This window comes from Nasonia vitripennis, chromosome 2, assembly GCF_009193385.2.
Source record: "Nasonia vitripennis strain AsymCx chromosome 2, Nvit_psr_1.1, whole genome shotgun sequence".
In the NCBI taxonomy this organism is placed as follows: Eukaryota; Metazoa; Arthropoda; class Insecta; order Hymenoptera; family Pteromalidae; genus Nasonia; species Nasonia vitripennis.
Window position 1 is genome coordinate 14,058,142 of NC_045758.1, and position 21,633 is coordinate 14,079,774.

At 48.0% G+C, this 21,633-nt stretch overlaps 1 protein-coding gene across 28 annotated transcripts in view; it reads right to left on the reverse strand.

Moving 5' to 3' along the window:
* LOC100121288 (voltage-dependent calcium channel type A subunit alpha-1) overlaps positions 1 to 21,431 on the reverse strand; it is a 117,946-nt gene extending 96,515 nt beyond the window's left edge. For 22 of the 28 annotated variants that reach the window (XM_031923525.1, XM_031923514.1, XM_031923511.1 and 19 more), the window contains exon 1: positions 21,094 to 21,430. The gene's annotated coding sequence lies outside the window, so the exon portion shown is untranslated. Of the gene's footprint in view, positions 1 to 21,093 lie in introns of all 28 variants that reach the window. The other 6 variants (XM_031923507.1, XM_031923506.1, XM_031923508.1 and 3 more) reach the window with 2 other exon arrangements.
* Between the last annotated feature and the right edge of the window lie 202 nt (positions 21,432 to 21,633).

Consider the following 21,633-nt stretch of genomic DNA (forward strand, 5'->3'; position numbering starts at 1 on the left):
GATTTCAATTGTTCAAGCCCCGGCTCTCTCGCGGGGCATATATCGCGTTTCATTCGTGTATAATATATTCGCGGGCGAAACAAGTTTTTTGGAAAATATCAAATATAATAAGCGCACGCGAATATCATCGTATACGCGTAGGTATAACATAATACTCGCGCCCCGTCGTCGGCCCTGTTAATTTAACCGCGTGAAATGTAATACTGCGAACTCTCGGCGCATCACAATAGAGCTAAAATCGTACAAATACAGCCCCGACAACAAAGTTGCAGGCGGACTGAATAAACAAATTTACGCAACGACCTGCGCAAATACTGTACGCGTGATCCGTTCGAGCAACAGGAATATGCATCATATACATCTCGCGACTTCATGACCCAGCCTTCGTCGCCGCCGCTTTTGAATATGTACAAAGCTCTCGAGTATACGCGCACATCTCTCTTTCTCGCGAAAGCTTCAGGCTCCAGACGAAAAAAGACACGGCGGAGCGAAAATATATTTTTGCTTTTAATTGAGGAAAAATTCACGCTTATTAAGCGCCCACGCGCGCGCGCGCGGCTTAAATTTTCATAAAGATCATCCGCGCGCCCGCGGTCCTTTTGATTAAAATTCACCGAGAATTTGTGTAAAGTAAAAGTTACTCAAGTCCCGGAGAGAGAAGCTCCGACCTGAGTTAAAAAAAGCTCACTCGCTCTCTCGTAATCAAAATACAGCTCCGAAAATAGAACTGCGTAGAAATTACGCACTAGACTGCTTTTTATCGCGTATACACACTCAACGATCCATTTCGGGGACGCAACTGGACCAACGAAAAAAAAGAGAGGAAACTCGGGACGGGAAGCTATTTGTCGGCTTGCGTCGCGATTTTTAACGTTCGCCAGCGGCGCCGCGCGAGCAACAAGTTTATCGATCATCCCCCGAAGCGCGAGAATGGAGGTCACGTGGAAGAGAGAAAGAGCGCGAGAGAATCGAAGTGTTATAAAAGCGCTAAAAATTGTACCGAAAGGCTCCTGAACGTAGCCGTGTGCAACTCGACACCGATACAATACATAGTGTAGAAACAATTTGTCCGCCGATGATTGCTGTTTGACGACTCGGCGTTAAAGTGTCGCTCTCGGCTGTGTGTGTGTGTGTGTGTGTGTACCGTTGCGATTCCTTGTTTATCCGGGGTAAATTCGGCCTCTGCTTTTGTTTTCGTTCTCGGCGGACGCGTATATGAACGGCGAGTTTTTCCGAAACGCAATTATTGCGCTGAAATCGTTCGCGGCGAAACGTGTAGCTATAATCCGACGGCAACAGTTATAGTTCTCTCATTACAGGCGCACAACACGTGTTCCCCTCCCCAATAGCGATACATCGCCGTCGAACAATAGGCGCACGAGGGAGTATCGTCATCGTCGACGTTTAATGCCTGTACCTCTGTAATACAAAGCTGCGGCAATCTTCGTTTCCCGGAGCTTCCCTTCCGAATTTCTCGGCAGGACACAGACTCTGTACACGTAGCGAGAGACGCTTATATATAATTAAAGAGAGACGGCAAGTTCGTCTCGCGGCGGCAACTTTGCTAATTAAGCGGCGATGCGTCTGATAATTTTCCCATTAGGAGAGAGGCAAGTTCGTCGCGAGAGATAATTTATGTACGCGGGAATAGCGTCGTCGTCTCGAGAACTCGGCTGGACGTCTCCGTCATTGTCTTCTTTAAAAAATCAGCAGCTCGCGCCGAAAACTTTCTACGCGAACTTCATCGCCGAAACAATTCACGAGTCTGGCACAACAACGTCACCCCTGCAGCTGGGTATACCCATAAAGCATCTTTCTCTCTCTCTCTCTTTCTCTCTCTCTCTCTCTCTCTCTCTCTCTCTCTCTCTCTCTCGACTATACGTATATAGAGAGGCGCGAGATCTCCCTGCACGTTTTACGATCGCCACCGCCTTCGCCCCTCTGATAAACTAACGCTCTTCGCGTGTATAGCAGCTGGGTAGTCGGCGGCGGCCCTCTCCAGGCATACAATAGCCCGCCGGATCTAGAGAAGAAAAAGCAGTAGCAGACTCGCGCGTGCGTCTCGAAGGCACAAAGAAGAGGCTCCTTGCATTCTTCCTTTGAGACGGCATCAGACGCACGACACGCGCATGGAGATGAGCGCGTATACAATAACGCACTCTCGCACAATGAGCGCGTCTCGTGTCGCGCGCTTGGAAAATAATCCCTGTGCGAGAATCGTCTCGGTAGGTGTGTACGTGTATGCGAAGCTCTCACGGCGTATACAGTTGTAAGCAGAGAGAAGGTGCTCGGAAACCCCTCAGAGTTGAAAATCGATCGAGGCCTTTCTCCGGGGATGTCGTCAGAGAGGAATTGACGGACCACCATGTACCGATGTGTACATCCGCGGGAGTGAAGAGAACTGCCGTGTACTCGCGGAATGACTTCTGATGCGGTAACGAAGCGACGCAGAGTCGAGAGTCGTTGAATCGAGTGTATATTGATTGACGAGGCAAAAAGATGCTGCGCTGGATTTATGTAACGATCGAGTCGGGCTGATATGCTGATGAAATCCGCAAAGATCGAACTGCTGGCGATGAATAAATATACAATCAGAGACGGGAGACTCGAGCGCGCGAAAGAATAAACGAATCGACGCTCGGTTCATTAGAAGATCTCAGCAGAGAGCAATACCTTGCATAACGATCGACGACGTCTTTTTTCTCGGCGTAACGAGTGTTGACTCTGGAACGAAAATTACGATTTACAAGAGGGAAGTTTGGAATGAATCTAGATGATCGAAATCATGCACGTGCCAACTGCACGCTATTGTAATCCACACAAAGAACCGTGAATTTCACAAAGAAGCCCATTATCGCACCCTTACCCCATATCTAGAAAAGTTCACGCGCTCCGGCGTCTGGCCACATCTCGGCTCGCTCTACTTACGCAACTCGGCACACCATACGCGCACTACTTTAACTCCCACATCCGACGATACCCGGCAGGACTAACCGTACATAACGTCCTCCTCCACTATCCTCGGCTCTGTTTTTTGTCTCTTATTCTTCTTCTTCTTCTTCGACGAGGCCGCAGTGCGTCTCTCGGAGGAGATCCTTCTTCTTTACCCTCTTGTCCTTCTGTGTTTACCCACGTGTGCTACTCATAATCGATTGTACTACTCGCGCTGCCCGTTTAGCGCCGGCGAGAGATATAAATCCGTACAGCGACGACCTGCATTAGCTGCGAGGGACGAAGACGAAGAGGAATCTGTGCGCGCGTGCGGCTGAATTTTTTATGCTCGCGCGTACAGTGTGGCTTAATAATGGAGCCGACGAGAGGGAAGCCTTTTAGCGGAGACTTGTCGATACACGGATTTATAGTTTTTTTTCCAGTTAGATTTGCCGATCACTTTTTAATAATGAGATTCCTAAGCGTATACCATACCGTTCGAAAGGAACACAAACTTTCACGAAATCGCTCCCTTTATTAATCCCCCGCAGCCCCTCTAGAAAAAAGAAAATCAAAAATCCCTAGTTCCTTTCGCTCTGCATACGCGCGCTGCTGCCTCCCCCCCCCCCCCCCCACCCTCGAGCCAGCCGAGCGCGTGCACACGAACCACCATCAGCGTAAAAAAGGCGAAGCGCCGCTCGATCCCTCCGTCATTTCCATCTCTCCCGCCCCTAACACTATAAAACGCGCAGAAAGCAAAGCGAAATAAAATCAAGCCTCCTTCTTCTCTTCTCTCCCCAGAGACCGCGCAGTCCGCGCGATTTCTCCCACGGGACTACGGCGGTGCATGTGTACACACAGCTCGCGGGCTGAATTTTGAGTACGCGTAGTTTTGCACCGCCTCGAGGCTATCGCTCGAGTATAGCGCGAGAGACCGATGGATAGGGGAGCAGAGGCGCACGTATGTATACGTATATACAAGGCTGGGTGTATTGACTAAGGAGACGATGGTCTTGCCACGATCAGCGTTTGTGTAATAGCTTTGTGTTGGATATCTCTTTGGCGATCGGAATACAGCGTAATCGCGCGCGACTCGAATAAGAGCGATCGTGCATCTCTCTGTCTCTCTCTCTCTCTCTCTCTCTCTCTCTCTCTCTCTCTCTCTCTCTCTCTCTCTCTCTCTCTCCCTGAAGCGAGCTACTACAAGCGAGGGAACGCAAGTCTAACGCGTTTCTCCGGTAATCGATGCAGCAGCAGCACAGATATCTTGACGCTCGATTTACCAATTATACGTTCGAGAGAGAACAGCGAGCTGCTGCTACTGCAGATACGACGCTGTGTAAGGGGTTATAATTAATTCGCGGAGAAACGCAGCAGCTCGCGTGTACATCGATGCGCTCTCGTCGCACGGTATTCCGCCGCTGATGCATTATTACACCGATGGCTCCATCACTACCGCGGCGTATTGTGCTCCGAGGCGGTATTTTTAAACGACGGCTATTAGTGAGATTATAAAGTGACGCTATTGCGAAGAATCGTCGCAACGGCCGCAAACGTATAATTAACGACTCGGCTCGATCTCAAGTTGAGTACACACACACAGAAGCAAGTTCGTGCTCTCGATGTAAATCGAAGTATCGTTGACCCCGATCGATCGAGGCGGAGAGAATACTCCTCGTGAAATTTCGAGGGTGTATAAGCGCAAGGAGTTTGCAAACCCCTTGGAATCGCGTTATGCACTTCGGCGAGGCTTATCCTTGTGGATATTGTGTGTGCGCTGAGTCGCTCGAAAATATTATTCACGACCGAGAGAGAACGCGATAATATAACTTCGCTAATAGCTTTGTTGGCTTTGATATGGGATTCGGTCTAATCACCGGTTCGCTACTGTTGATTGTTTTCGAAAACAAAATTGACGCAGGTCGACGCTCGAGCATCAAAATCAAAAACTAGAGCCTAGATTGCCCATCGCTTCGAACTTGTTGACGCACTGCCAATTCCCAACTCGCTTTCCATTCGACGCACGTAACCCCCGCACGCTTCGCGCCGATGCGCGGAGAAAAAAAGACGCGTATACGTGCAGCAGCAGCGTCGGTGAAAAACCGCTGCTGGAAGATCCGCGCGAGAGCTCGGTACAGTTCGCAACAGGTGGGACACGCCGGCAGCGCTTTAAAGCGTCGTTGTCGTCGCCGCTGCCAACGTCCCACGTATACGTATAGCCGAGATCGATATAGCTCTAATTATTTGACGCAGCCGTGACGAGTCACGCGTGGGAGTAGCCGATGGACTGAGTGGGCCGAGCAGCGCGACCTTGTTACGAGCAATTTGCGCGAGAGGATATGGTTATAGTTTTGTTGTTTTTTTCTGTTATACCGACGCGGAGGTGGAGAGAGGGATTCCTGATGTTTGACAGCCGTAATGACATCGGGAAGTAATGCGATTTGCCGCGTGGAATGCTGGTGTATTTTCGGAGGAGAGTATTGCTTCTTCGAGCTTGATTAATCGAGTTTATTATTAGCGTGCTTGTGTAGCTTGAGTTTCCGGGTAAGGTTTCGTATCGCAGAGCAAATTATAAAGAAAAGAGCGAAAAGCGTCCGATAAGCCGATCTGCAGTAGAGATTGTATTTTTCAATATATTTCTTCAATATACATAAAAAAAAAATCAAACTGCCGAAAAGAATCGGCCTTACAAATCCTCCGCCGACAGTTTTATCTCTGGCAGCACACTGTTGTGCAGTATCGGGAAAAATTTTTAACGAGCGTTTCGCCAATAAAGCCCTCGCGGGCGTCACGATTAATTCTCGCGTAATTGCCTCGCGCGCCGAAAAACGCAAAGTGCACCGGCGGTGTGTATGGGTATACCTACGGCAGCAGCGCATGTATCAAGTAAGCGGGAGTTAATACGTAACGAACGGAGGGCCTCAGGTGTGCCGAACGAGAGCCTGCGAACAAAATCTCCGGCCATGAGAGAATTTCCCTTATCTCCGGCGAAAAAAAATCGTCAATCTTGCATCGGATCTCTTTCTCTCGCTCTATCCCCATACATAATTCACAGCTAGATAACCTCTCGAAATCCACGCCATTCCCTTTGAAAAAGCGTCCGGGCTTTTCATTTGCACACTGCGGGTATCCGTCTCAATTTATCTTTTTATCTGAGCTAGTCTTAATTTCCCTGCTGCTGCTACTCGAGAGAAAGAAGGGCTGCTGCTTTTCTTTCGCCATGGGCGGCATCCTCCGAGGGGATGAATCTCTTCGCTTCTCTGTCTCTCTCTCTCTCGCTCTCTCTCTCTTTCGAGAGAGGGAGTAGTATAGTCTAAAATACCGTGCAATCCACTTAAATGGGCTTGCAGTCGTCCCCCTCTCGCTCTGCGCTTCTTTGTATAGGTATACACTGACGACTGGCTGTCTGTATAGGTTTGTACACTTGGAATGACAGTCTTTGGCTTTTTTATGTAAGAGAGCAGAGAGAGTTGTATTTTTTGATGCGAGCGGGCGCTGACTGTTGATGAGATTATTATTGAAATATCGTTGACGGTTATCTCCACCGATGATTTCATTTTCAGAAACTTTTGAATCTGATGACGTCGTTCGTGGTTATAAATAATCTATTGCTAAACCTATGCTTAAACTGACTTTTCTTGAGCCTGCTACTTGGGCCACTCAAGCTATAACTGCACCTGTTGGCTTTCCAAAACTAATCCGTTATATTTGGCAAAAGCCACAAGCCTTCCCTAATGAGTCGTCTGCTATATTTACTCGGTGGATGACAATTAACGCCGAACAAGCAAAATCTCTCCTATAGTTAGTAGGATCAGTGAAACCATTTTGCAGTTATGAGCCTTGAGCTACTCGTGCTACAACCGATGTTACTTCGAAAGCTTTTACAACCCTACCCCCTACGTAACCCTTCGTACTTATCTCTCACATCGAATAATCGACGACTCTTCGACGTTTCTCTCTCGGCTGCATGTTTATTATTCTCTCCGAGGGAACTTCCTCAGTCGTCGTCTTGAAAAACTTCTCCCTCTCGGGCAACAAAGTTGCCGCGCCGAGAAAGCAATTTCACGACAATGAGAGCCGGATTTCGGAAAAAGGATTTTACGCTGCGCCAGCGCTCTCTCGCATCAAACTTTCCCCGCCACATTGTCGCGTAATCCTCTCTTCGACTCGAGGAAAAAACAGGAGTAGATTCGTGGAAAAAGGGAGACCGAGGGCACACACACACACTTTCTTCTCCGAGTTTTTTCTCAAGCGTGCGTACGACGACGGTCGTTTTTCAGATTTCCCTTTTCAAGGGGAAGCAGGCGTGCACTTCACTGCAGGCTCCCGCTCGCGCATACTGTTTTTCTTACATCCGTTTTAATTCCGAGAGAGAGAGAGAGACAGAGAGAGAGAGAGAGAGAGAGAGAGAGAGAGAGAGAGAGAGAGAGAGAGAGAGAGCGGCTAAGTGCGGAGATAATGCTGCTTTACGGCCGGGACTTTTCATTTAGCGCTGCACTTCTACGTACTCCCGCGCACCTGTCAGAAGTATAAAGCAAGCTTGGAGACGCGATGAATTATCTTATCGTCGTGCGGCGTTCGAGGCCGAAATTAGCCCGGAGGACAGGAACGAAAAATCCATAACCAGCCCGTAGGATAACAAGGGAAATAATTAACCTGCGCCCCGCGCGCGACATCGTAAAATTAAAAAAAAAAGGACACAGATAAGATCTTATCGGGGGCTGTGTAGACGAATAAAGCGCTCTCCCCCCTATGTATATAGCCCGAGTCGACGCATATTTTTAGATCGAAGCTCGCGTGTGCGTCGATCCGAGCGAGACTGTCAAAGCCAGAGTGTAGCCAGCCGAAGCCTCCGTCGAAGCTACTGAAGAAAGAAAGAAAGAAAGAAAGCAGCCGGAGTAGAGCGAAGTCGGGCTCGAGACAGATGCTATCAGTCTAATTAATGGCCAAAGATTACTCGAGTAGCGTACGACACATTTTAGCGCGAGCGGCGCCCGTATATAAGAAATTTTTTCTTTCACGTACCAGCGGCAGCAGCAGCCCCCCGCAGGAAGATACGTCGGATTAAAAGATTATACGCCTGCGGGCAAGCCGCCTAACGACGTCGTTTCCGCGGCGAGAAACTTATTGCGCTAACCTCACTCTTTCCCTCTCCACCGCGTCATGTGTGTGTACATACTTCGCGCGCGCGCGAGCTGAGGGTATGCGCGGTATAGTCTCTTATTTTTTCTTTCTTTTTTTGGGCAAACTAGCTTGTCCCTCGATCTTCCTCGGCGTGTTTCTGCGCGAGGTATAAAGTCTTTTTATTACTTATGAAAACGCCGCGCTCTCGTTGTTTTATCGTCGGCTAATGGTCACCGCCACGTCGCCGCTGATATAAGAAGTATACGGGGGTGTATGAGAGACACGAGACGATAGGTGCATATAGGTGGAGGAGTAAAATTTTTATGTCCCCGAGTGCATTTCGCTGTTGGGGAAACCGCTTTGTTAAGCTACAAAATATACGAATATGTTTATACATTCGTCGACGGCAGGATCATCAACGCGTCGGAGGTCAATCAATTCTGCAGGCTTAATTAAAAGCTAGAGATCGTCGCTGACCAAGTCCCACTGCAATCGCCGAGTACACCGAACGCGAGCATAATTCACTTTCGAAGCAATAAAGCCCGGCGACGCTCCACTTCTATCCGATACACGGCTGGCCTCTTCGGCAATAAAGCGCGGCAAAAAAAAATACAAAAAATGCTAATCCACCTGGGAAACCTTTTTCACCCTCTCGAGACACCAGAAAAAGCCGTCATAACTCAGAGTGTGTATACACGAAACGGGCTCGAGAGAAAATACAGGACTAGGCTGCGTAGCCGGTCATTTGTAGCCGAAAGCGTGTATTATACGGAGTCGGAGGCATATCAGATTGTGGCCGCGTACGTGCCCGGCCGGACACCGCAGATTGAAATACCCTCTATAGCTGATGCAGGAGAACACACTTATTTATACATGCATTAGGCGAGGACAGTGTGTAGCGCGAGAGCTTTTGAGCTCCTGATGAAGCTTCTCTCTATGCGCGCAGTCAGCTCTCACTCTCGTCCTATTTTCTCGGAAGGACAATTTAGCCGCCGTGTACACAATGTGCGCCGCGCTAAATGGCTTATATCTCCCAAGATCAGCTACTCGCGCTCGAAACAATATGCCGTATTGATTATCAGACTTCGATTAAGCGTATAACTCAGAGGAGCCGACGCTCGGTTTATCGAGCCATAATTTATTGACGCGGGAACGAAGTTATTCCGCTGACGGTAATTTTCATCGGCTTTGATAATTACAAAAATGTGCGCCGGGAATTGCGACGAGACACACGCTGTGTTATTCTATACCATCTCTCGCGTTTCTTCTCGTAAAGCTTCTAATTTACGGCGTAGCGCATAGGCAGCCGCGCATGCGTGACGTTTTAATGAAGTCCGCGCGAGCCGAGTATGCTCGTTCCGCTAATGGAAATAAAATCCCCGCAGCTAAGCACACGTCATTAAAAATTGCTAAACACTTTGCTCCGACAAAAAAGTAAAAAAAAAGTAACCTCGAGGCGAGTGTGTCGGGACAATCCAGTAAACTCAATTATACCCACGCGCGTATAAAGCTCCGCAGATTTAAAGCTGTCGAACTTTCGGTTGACTTTGCGCGCGGGATAGTGCGAGTGTACACTCGTGCGCGAGCCGGCGTAAACTCAGGCTCTTATAAAGTAAACATCCCGATTAGCAGCGAGCCCTATTTATGAGCGAGCCAAGCGCGGCTACGCTATATTTATCATTAGAAGTTGCGGTTGTAAAGCGTCGCGTTAAATTCCACAACAAGTCCAATAAAAGTGGCGACTCGTTAACCGACGAGTAGGTCGTAACGACGAGCTTTCTTTCTATCGTCCCTCAGCAATAGTCATATTGAATTCCAGTCGCGGAATAAATGCGCAACGTGAAGTGGATATAGCGACTGTATACACGGAGAGAAATATATCACTAAATATTCCTACAATTTTCATCAAAAATTACTATACCAAAAAGCAAAAATCAACGTAACGTGCCTCAGCGGCAAGTCGCCACTTCACTACGCGATCTACTACAATCGGCACAAGATCGTCACAATCCTGCTGGAACACGGCGCGAATATCAACGGACCAAAAACGAGAGACATGATGCTCAGGTTGGCTGTAGAGCGCAAGAGTCAAGTTGCCGCCAGGATCATGGTGAAGTTTCTAGCGAGACTCGAAGCCAAAGGGGTGGCCATCAGCCCAGCGGATTACAAATTGATTGCAGAAAAGGAAGAGTTACTGGAACTTCTGGAGCAATGCAGAGCAAAGTTGAGGGCTATGATGGAACATAACGTGATCAGCAGTCTAACTTTCTTCGACATACTTATTAACAGTACACGAAACGTACTGTTAGGGTACGTGAGGAACGAGGACTTCCTCAGATATTTCGAGGGACAAGTGCACCGCTTCCCCTATTACGAATCCACGCTTAGGTCCAATATTAACTGGGCAGTGCACAGAGACAGATTCAAACGGTCCGTGTCTAGCCTCATGTGCGAGGTGCTTCCAGTAGAGGACCCGCAACACCTTATCATCCAGAATATCGTTCGGTTTTTGGACGAGAACGATGTGCCGAATTGGCAGAACATCGAGGAAGCGTAAGGATTCGACGAGTTTTTAAACTCTGAAAAATCGACGACTAAGCATAGAACGAACAAAGCCTTGTGCGAAATTTGCGTTTTCGCACGTTGTTCCTATTTTAACATAATATGTACAGTTTTAATTTTACATTTTTTCTACTGAACTGTAACTCATAAAGATGCATTTGCAATAAAAATATGATATGAAATTATACCTAACTGTATGGCTTCTTAAAATTATTTACGATATAATTTTTATTGGTATATCCCTATCTTTCGACATACACTTTGTACGTTCGCAGAATTGCGCTGCGCAGCGGCAATAAAATCCGGCGTATCCCTGCCTTGAACGCAGGTATGATCAAGTCTAGACGACGACTGGGTGTTCCCGACCCTGATTATTGGGATCGGTGCCAGAGATGCAATATCGTGTCATTAGGCGTTCTCTACCTGGAACGACTCTACCCCTCTGTCTACCTGAGTGGCCCCATCTTTTGTACTACCTGGAATCCACCTAACCTGATGGTCTCACTATAATAGATATAGATATTTATGAAGTATATTTGTACCAGTTGGAATAGATGAATAAATAAATAGAATATGAACTGCACAAAATTTCAAAAAGAAAATTTCATTCTTTTCCCGCAAATTTGCTCATTTGTCAAGAATAAAGAAAGAAGTATTAATTTTGCTTTATAAATATATTTCGTTTATTCAATATCATTTGCCCTTTCGTTTCGTTTACATTTCGCCAAATAATATATCTCACCATAATACGCATGCCTCCGTCCCACACATGTATGCACGTTCAATTGCTATTCTCTACGCTCATATAGTACAAACATATACAACATGAAAACTAATACTCCTTTTGCGACGGAAGCTCGAAAAACGTTGGAAGGAGAACAACAACAAAACACGTGGCTGCGTCGCGTCCCAGGCTATTTCGAAGCTTCCCGCTACACTTGCCAAAGTCCCTCTCGCAGTCAGCTCCCAGGCATCAGCAGGTCGATCGATGCCCGGGATGCGCACACTGTGGGGTTCTCCCTCTATCTCTCTTTTCCCTTTCGCTTTTTGCCCTCATCTTCCGGCCGCTTTCTACCTCCGTCCCTGTTTCGAGCCCGGCCGAATCTCTCCAGAGAGAGGAGAGAGTGTATATATACAGGGGAGCTGTTGCGCTCAAGCTCCTGGTAGCGCACCGGGATTTCGGAGGATTTTTTTTCGGATGATATTGAATGTTTCGGTTTATTTAGCAGTGGCAGTTTTTTTTCGACTCTTGTGTTAATCTCTCGAGTGTGTTTCTTTCCCATATGCACACATATCGATTCGGGATTCGACGCTATACGTTTTTATCGCTATTCCCATCCCGCGCAGTGTATGTATTCGCCGGTGTTACGCGGCCCGGAGCTGTAATTGCTCTAATATTTCCTTCCTCTGTTTATTTCTACGCGGTTGCGCCTGCACTTCCGCCGCGCGTTTGATTTTTAGCGTCTACCCGCCGTCTCATTTGCCCGCGGAAGAGTTTATATATTTGGCCGCGCTCGAATTATTTTCTTATTTAACGAGCGCCGAATTGGCTCTCCCGGGACACTTGGAAAATTTACCTCGATAACCCCGCGCCGGCGCATATACCCGCGGCTATTTGCATAAAGAGCAGATACAGAACCCTAAAAAAGTTGGGAAGCGCCTCGGTGGTTTATATACGAGCCTGTGTATATTTATACACATAGAAAACGAGCGCGCGGGGGATCGGTTTATTAGTTTTTGAAATATCACTCTCCGCGCGCCGTCCTCGTGAAAAATAGTAGCTCGCGCGTAATATACTCTTATCTCTCGATCTTCTGCATTACGAGGCACGAACTTCGAGAAGCTCTATGTACCTGTATAATGTGTATACTTGCGCTCGAAAAAGTGAACTTTTTACACCAGCGGTGTATAATTACCTGTATAGACACAGCAACCGCCGTCTCGCATCAATCCTCCTACTATGGCCGCTAAATAAAGACCGTGTGTCGGGTGTATAAATCACGGAAATTACCGCGGTAGTTTCGAAAAATTCATCCAACGGTTTTCTCACTCCCGTGCCTGTGCTCTCGAATATGAATTCATCGCGATGCGGGGGTATACGTATTACATCCGCGAGCTTGCATTACGCAGACCGGAACGACGCGATAAGGGTATAGAATCGAATAAGCCTCGTCGCGCTTATCGACGTAATCAGCACGCGCGGGTATATGGAAACTTTAGACGACTAATTAGCGATCTCTGCTCTCCGTATATCGAGGGGAATCGGCCGCTCCCGATGCGCTAAGTCCTAATTATCCCTCTCGATACCGCCAGGAGTCGAGTCCGCGGATACTAGGTGCAGCATAAGCTACCGGGATAATGCAGTCGCGCTGAGCAAGCATCGCCGGCCTCGTTATAATGTCTGTTTTGCGCGCTCTCTCTCTCTCTCTCTCTCTCTCTCTCTCTCTCTCTCTCTCTCTCTCTCTCTCTCTCTCTCTCTCTCTCTCCGTCTCTGACGCGCTTATCGCGTGGCCGATGTATTTGCGTGCCAGGTGTTGTACAGTGGGTTTTCTCCCGAGCGTTGCACACGGGTCGACGTTCGCTCCTTTGGGTGTATGGGTATGGAGTAGCCGATGGTGTATGGATTAGGGAGCCTACTATGCTACTCCAGTGTTGTGCAATGGTTGAGACAGGGGAGGTAAGAGGAAGTGCATTGTGTATACAAGGAAGCGTCGTTCGGAATGGAGAAAGAAGTGGGTCAGACACGGACGCGAACTTGCTGCGTGATGTTAACATAATTCAGCAAGGCGGCAATCCGATTACGAGTTGCTGAAAATAGCGACGGCTGTTTGCAAAAAGCTGCATTTATTTCTGCCGCGCACACTTTGTATAATTGTTTGCTCTGAAAGGCCAGGCTTTCCGATCGAAATGCGTCGCAAGGCGAAGTTGAAGCAAGTTTCCCGGGGAGAGAGAAAAAGTTTGGCCGGATGCTCAGGAATCTCGTACAAAGAATCCATTAGCGTGCCGACGACGACGACGTTGCACTTCGATTGCCACTTCTATACCCGTTAGCCGGCGTTTGAACACACGCATAAAAATGTCCTCTTAGGCCAAGAGGAAATAATCTTATTTTAGGACCCATGAGCCCTTTTACTTCAAAATGATTGTCCTCATGCACGTACTCGAGTGTAAACTAATCCGCGCGACTGTACAAAAGCTATTTTTACGCTAGTCAGCCTAGTCGGCCGAGAAAATCTCGTAAACCCAGTTTCCAGCCAGAAACGCATCGGCGACGCATTCAACAGCCCTAGGGCACCCCTGGGTCGTGTGACTGCATCATCGTGCACACGCGGGCACAAGGGCGAGCTTGTGTATTATCGGCAGCGGAATCCTGGCAGTAGCGGCATAATTACCGGGGCTCCCGCGGCGCGAGAAAGAGGCCAAAGATTCTCGTGCGCGATCGCGACGGGTGGTTACTCTCCTCTCTGCGTCTCTCTCTTATAAATATGCCTTGTACACGGCCTGTGATGTGTGTGCGGACCTCTGTGACGCTGCCGATGTACGTATACGAGGCCGATATTGCGAGCGGTGGCGACGCATCAAAGACTTGATTGCGTCGCCTGTGCTGACCGCTGGGACGTGTTGCGGGGGTGGGATTCGTACGGTGTTCCGGAGCCGATGGTAAAAATGATGGTACACGCAGGTGTGTACACTCGATCATCGACGCGCCATCGGCTGCGATCGTTGAAAATTGCCGAGAAAAATTTGAACCGAAAAGTCGTCTGACTGACGCATGAAAGAGCCGGCCAGATTGAATAAGTTTCCCGATAGCGCATATTGATATTCCTTGCGGTGACGCAGCTACGAGTCTGCAACGAGGTACATTAATTTGTAAAAATTTCCACGAATATGCGCGCGTAAATACTCTTTGCCTGAAAAGCCGTCCTCGAAATTCATCTCTGCTCCGCAGTGAAAAGCACCGGCTACGGTCAGCCGGCCCCATGGACGCTGCAGCGCATTATACACTACTGCACGTCGTCCCTATAAATCGCCTCTCGTCGCTCATATAAAGAGACATGCGCTTACACACGGACGTGCAGCTGACAGAGTTATGAAACGCAAAAGATTGGAATTCTGAAAGGTTTTAGCGTGTCCGATTCAGCAAGCTTCAACTCTCTACGCTGTGTTTTTCAAAAATTTGCATGCGGATATTGCAGTTTGTGTGTGTGCGCGCTCGAAAAATCAGCGATTATGCTAATGGCTCGTTTCATTTTCTTTCGACGCGTTGTATATTCAGCCGCAGCGTTGTACGCGAGCGTTAATCTAACGCCAGTTCCAATTAAACCGGAACTGGCTCTGCCGGCCTCAGACATCAGAGGATATTACCTTTACCCCCTCCACCGCGTACGTATAGACACGCAGGCCGGAATCGTCAGCGTTCAAGGATAAAATTCACTGTCACAGTGTGCTAGAAGACTATATGGGTACATTCCGTCAGTTTTTCCATTTACGCGCATATTAACGTCGAGTCTATGCGATTTTCCGATAAACGAGACACGATTATCGTTTTAAATGAGAAAAAAGGCGATAATAAACTGCGCATCGACCTTCGATCGAGTATGTGCAAAAGTATTTATAGCGACTAATTGTTCGATTGCCAGGCAATCAAACAAATTCCCGCACTCGACGCGTGAAAATCAATCTCACGGAAAATAAATACACGCGCTTGAGCGGAGAAAAAAAGATCACTAACGAACCCATATATATCATCCCTGTCATGCGAGAATCGAAAGTCGAAATTCGCGTTTGCGTCGAGATGCGACGGTATAATATCCTGCACAGATTAAATCGAGATGTCAAAAGAAGAAAAAAAAATACGGCATCGTCGACCTCGTTTACTCCGCGCTTCTTATCTGTCTTGTACTCCTTCCTTTTTTCGCGGCGACGCTGCATTAAAATCATTCCCGGGAATATGAGTCGACGCACACGAGGCACCGTGATTTTCTCCGCTGCTTCTTATCGGCGAAAAAGTATAGTGGATTGCAAATTCGCGCTGCGATGCGCGAGAAAAAATAGCGGCGATTGGGATCTCCGCATATGAATCATGTACTATAATTGCAGACATCATGTACACTGCATGCGCAACTGATTTCAAAGCTCGTAAACTATCCTCGTCCGGTTTATTTAACATCAAACGTCCGTTAAACCATCGAAACATTTGATATCTAAAACGAAGCACGCATTAACCCACGTACAAATCCGTTCGATTGCCAAGTCCAAAATCTGCCTAACGAGCTCCTGTCGTCGATCCCCTCGTCGGTTTATTGACCCAGGTACACGAGCCAGAGAGAGAGAGAGAGAGAGAGAGAGAGAGAGAGAGAGAGAGAAAAAGTCCAGGAAGCGGCCGAGCCACGTCCCGAAAAGAAACCAATCGAGCCAGGGGCAAAAAGCTCGGAGCAGTATAGCAGCGGCGAGTCGATTAGGTTCGGGGAAAAAGCATAGTAGCCGCGTTTTTCTGAGGGCCACCTACAACACACACAGCAGCGTCGTCGCTTCGACGATGCGGCGGTCGATTTTATACCTTCTCTCCTACTCCTCGCGAGGAGAGAGAGAAGATCGCCACGTCGAGATTGCTTTAATTAAGGCGAAGATGATAAATAACCGAGCCGCGTGTGTGACGCCCTGCTGTACACATACACACGAGCCTCTAATTCGCGTCGAGGAGAGATGTAATCGGAGGGAGTAGAGAGTCGATATATCGCGTGGCCGCATCTCTGAATTTTCCAAACGCACGCGTGGAAAACTCAGTGGTTGGGGTCGGCTGAGTTCAAATGACGCACGTGTTTTTTTTTAGGGCGAAGCTGAGATATGAGGGATCGAAGAGTGTTCCGGTGAATTAGGAAGAGATCGCTATATACTCCGAATTATTCAGTTATCGCCCCTCAGAGGATATGGCTTTTTGAGTGGATGACGCGAATATGGATCCGCGCGTTCGATACGCTTCACGAGTAAATAATACTACTTCGTGCTATATACCTATGTAATTACGACACGATGCGGAAGACCTACGCAGTAGTATAAAACGATAGGCGCTCGCAGTCGGAATTCGATACCGCTTCGAACGAGTTCCGTGATTACCCTCTCGTTCAACTTCAATCGCCCGATTCTCCCTTGGCTCACAACTCAACAACATTTACAGCGAGTACCTATACTTCAAAAAAAAAAAAAAAAAAAAAAAAAAAACAGAGCGCCGCTCAACTTCGAACAGAACAGCTCTTCGAAATTACGCACGGTCGGGGTATCGCGCCTTTCTTGTGTAATTTCACGCCGCGAACTTTTCGCTGAGCGCGTGAGTAGCTGCTGCACGTAATTAAATCTAGCGCTGTTTTTTTTCGCAAACATCCAAAGGAGACTTATAGATACTGTGCGGCGTCTAACCCAGTTCGCGAATTGTTCGCTCCCCGGATGCAGGCGAGAGAGAGCAACACGTGGTCGTAGCGGGAGAGAAAACGGCTGCGCGCGCGCGAATGACCTTTTTCGCGTCGATCAAGTATCCACAACAGTTATCACCTCATTATTGCGGTGTATCGACTCGTCTGTCTCCAGTTTCTGTTTCAAATTCGCAACGAATATTTTCAAGAACCGTCGCGTCGTTATACTCACAATTAAAAAAGCCACGCACTGCGTCTTCCGCGAGAAAAGCCGTCTTTCTCGGAAAATAAAAGCCAGCTCCGTCTCGCTGAAAACCTTATACACAGGCCCCGAAGCAAAGGTGGCGCGCGCCGGCGTCGCGAGCTTTATACGCGCGGGCTTAAAAACATCCCCAGTAGCAGCGGCTATTTTCTCAAGCGCGATCGAAAAACGGACTCTGCGGCCTCTCTCTAAGGAGCGAGAGACAAGCGCTCTTTGTGAGAAGCGTTTCTCTGTCTGCCTATGGCCCCGAGCACCAGCCGAGTGTGTATTCTCGAACGTCATTAGCACGTCTGACCATATACGCATATACTACATACCCCCGTGTGTGTGTGCGCGCGAGGATAAGACGCATTTTCAGAATTTTTCTGAAAAGAGTGTATATTTTTTTCGCGTAAATTTCCCAGCGAAACGGCATTAATTAGCGGGAGATATTTTTTTTGTCGACTGCTCCTGCAGGAGAGAGTTTTAAACGCGCGCGTTTTAATCATTTCTTTTTTTTCCTCGACTCTGTGCTGGCAGAGACTACTACTTTATAAGCGTTGTGCAGTTTCCCTCTTTTTTTCACTCTGCTACTGCTGGGAGGACAGTTCCACCGCGACGGTGTCCGGAGTTTAAAGGGCTGATTTTTTGCGCGAAACAATTTTCATTACAAAGTTCGAGCGTTAATTTAATTGCGATGGGGGAATCACGAGACAGGCTGAAGTTGAACGACGATCCGTGTCACTCTCGAGTGTATCTCCTACTGTATGTACCATAATACTCTCTTTATCACTCGAAAAATCGAAATTTCCACCAACACACTAAAACTCGGCCCGACTCGTGTAATTTTAAACAAACGATCAAGTCCCAGCGCGTATACACGTGAAATCCAAAATCACGTCAAAGTAGATTCGAGGAAACGTGCGCGCCAGGGACTCCGACTGCTTAGAATTACAGCCAAGAGTCGTATACACGGGAGATCTTGATTTGCCGCTCGGAGTTTACGACGCGTCACTGCCGTGAGTACACGCGTATATACCTATATACTCAAGAACATTTTTAAATTAGTCGACGCTTAGTTTTCGCGTTGGTATACACGCGCTATACTCAGCGGAGCAGATTTTTCGGCTGCACACGGGGGGGGGGGGGCTTTTATACGCAACGATGTAAAAGCAATTCCGTTTATAGAGTGTGCGTTATTCGATGCAGGGAATCGTCGCATCGGAGTGTATTTCGAGCGAGTTTCATGTATCGGTTCGCATCTGAGGAAAATATTCTCAACCGCGGCCATGTCGCGGTATAAGTAATTGCTTCGACGGACGATATACATCGCGTATTGAAAACAAAAGCTAACCGCAAATTAAACAAAATTCGCGTACAGTGGTTATGTGCATATTCTAACCTAGCAAACTTCCACGTGTCAAAGTCTCTCCCTATATGCCCATACATCTAGACACGCATACATACAAGTCCATTAGCAGCCGCATCCTGTCACAACGGCGCAACTGCAGAGTCTCTCTCAGAGGGGGCAGCTCCCGTATTATACTTTGTGCTCGTCCTACGTATGCGCCTATATACACATAGGCGCATCAGCGACTAAATAGCCCGGCCTATGCCGCGTAATGGAGTCCGGCAACTCCATCGCGACGTATACACACGCATATCGGGATCTCGCAATTGAGTTTCCCCGTCTCTATTGATGCACGTGTATACGTATACCCGTACCGAATGACACAAAAGCCATTCGGGACGGTTTTACATCGAAAGCTGCTCTTTTCCTCGGCAGAGGAGAATTTTACGCGAGCGCGGCGCAACAAGTTTTCGCATTAAATTCACTTTGTGCGCGCCGCAGCGGTCGCTCGCGGCTTAGCCGGAGTTATACGCAGTCGCTACTCTCTATACGCCTTGTGCAAAAATTTTGATACTCGGCAAGCGAGACTTGGTAATTCTCAAAGATCTCTCTGTGCAGAGCAGAGTACGGTATCTTACACAGTTGTTTCCGTCGAGGGATTAAGAGCGAGCGAGGAGGAAAAGAATCGATGCTACGCCAGTGCTTATGCAAAACAAAAAGAGACTTCCAGAAAAGGCCTCCCGCAATAATTTTCTCTTCAGCGAAAAGATCGGCTGTCGAATTTGCGTTGAAGAAAACGTGATTTATTACATTAGACCTCGCGCGCAACAACGTCGCGCTGATTTATTCCGATCGCCCAGCCAAGATATCCGATTTTTTTCTTCTTCTCCGTAACTACATCACTGCCGCGTATACTTTATACGTGCTTTTTATTCTCCCCCTGCCGCTTTTATCGCAGTCGGATTTCACAAGGGTGTATTAAACGCGCGAGGGCGCCGATGAGAAATCACTTTTAGCTAATCCTCTCGTTTTCTCTCGGGGGGGGGCGTGTATACGCCAAGCCGGCCGCGATATATTCCGGAAAAATTATTCCTTCGTTCGAGCGACTACTTATCCGGCCGGAGAATGTTCGTCAAGAGGGCGATTTGCTCGACAGGTGCTGCGAGCGCTTAATCGTGCATTATGCGAGTAATTAAGGTAACTATGCGAGACTGAATTTTCGCTGGAATCTCGTGGATCGCGATTTCACTTGGTATTCGTGCAGTAAGTAGATGATTCCGAGCTACCAGGTAGAAACATTCGCGTAGATTTCGGTAGAAATCTGCGAGAGATATGGGTAGCCATCGCAGCGATTCGACGCATAATCGACGCACAATCGACGCAAAAAAAGCAGTAGCGCTACGAATTCCTCGAAATCGAATACCGAAATGCCTCGCGAAATACATCACAAGAACTCTCAATTTTCGCCAATTCCGCAGCCCTGTGTCCGAAACAAATAAAAATGGGAACAAAAAGGCAGCCGTCATCCATATAGAAGCACAAAGAGACCGGAGAACGAAGCAAAAGTCGAGGATTATCTCGCTAGACAGCGTCTATTAATTCGCTGCAGGAGCAGCAGTACTTGGACATTCTTAGGGCGAATCCTTTAATCCGAGCGAAATCCTCACGGCGAACTAAAGGTAATCGATACAGCTGTTCCAACAGGTTGGACAGCCGCTGGCTTTCTCTCGATGTCGCGCGCAAACGGCAGAAGGCATAGGAGATAACAAAGGGCTACGTGGAAAGGGGAAATAATCAGTATTCTGGTGAAAACGCACGTTCTTTTTCTCTGGTACTCGTACAGAAGTACTTTTTTTTTAATAACGAAGCAAGAATTCATATACAGAGTATGTGACTGTACAATAGGTTCGCACAAATTTTATTTGCGTTGCTCTGGGTTTGTACATTTACGCACATGGGTACACTGAATACAGATACACATGGACACGAATGCAGTGGTTCACGGGTTTCGAGTTTTCGAATAAATTGATATTTTTGTTTCGGGCATCGGCATCGATCGAGCGCGCGTGTACATCGTAAAGAGAGGAGATATATCAATATTGCGAGACAGCTCGTTTGAAATTCGCAAAATGTTTGATCAACGACGATGAATTAACGATCGGGTAAACCGACACCACGCGCAAACACTGCATTTTATGCGCGAAACAACATCAACAACATCACACAGTTTTTCGTCTTCGTGCACAAACGCGGAAAAGTCTCAGCTGCACTGTCCCGTCAACTCGTAAACAACATTCAGCACAAAGAACTCGTCGGTCAGTAGTGGCAGTCGTAGTAGTCGTCGTCCTCGTCACATCAACAACGAACAAACAAGCAAGAGTCCGAGTTTCGGGATCAGTGAGAAAGCGCACTCCCGAAGCCGAAGAACAAAAATACAACAAAAAGAGCAAACAGCCATGATGTGTTTTAATCACCTGCGATCTTGAGGCTGTCGATCGCTTTAGAGCCCCTAGTTTATCCGTCAGCTGATGGCCTGCATCCTTATGGACCTCGTCACTTCCTGCATCTCTCCGACAACCAGCTTGTACAGATATATAACTCACTATTCGCGCACACTATTTTCCTCGCACCTCTACGCGGGAACTCATCCTTCCCGCACACAATTCAACAACACACCCGAGACAACGAGAATGAACCGAAGGAAAAACAAAAGAAAACAAAAAAAACAGCGACGGTACGCGACTCACAGCCGCGAACAAGGCATGACGCGCTCGCGCTGCTGATGCGCTTAATTCCACGGTCTCGCTACACTAACTGACTGCGCGGCGCGTAGCGTAGCCTCGCGCCTGCTCGGACCACCTCTCCTCTCTCGCTTTCTCTCTCTCTCTCTCTCTCTCTCTCTCTCTCTCTCTCTCTCTCTCTCTCTCTCTCTTTCTCTCTCCCCCGATTGAATTTCAAACGGCGCCCCGCGCCAGGCCGACCAATGGCGCGACACCTGCCGAGGCCAGGTTCCG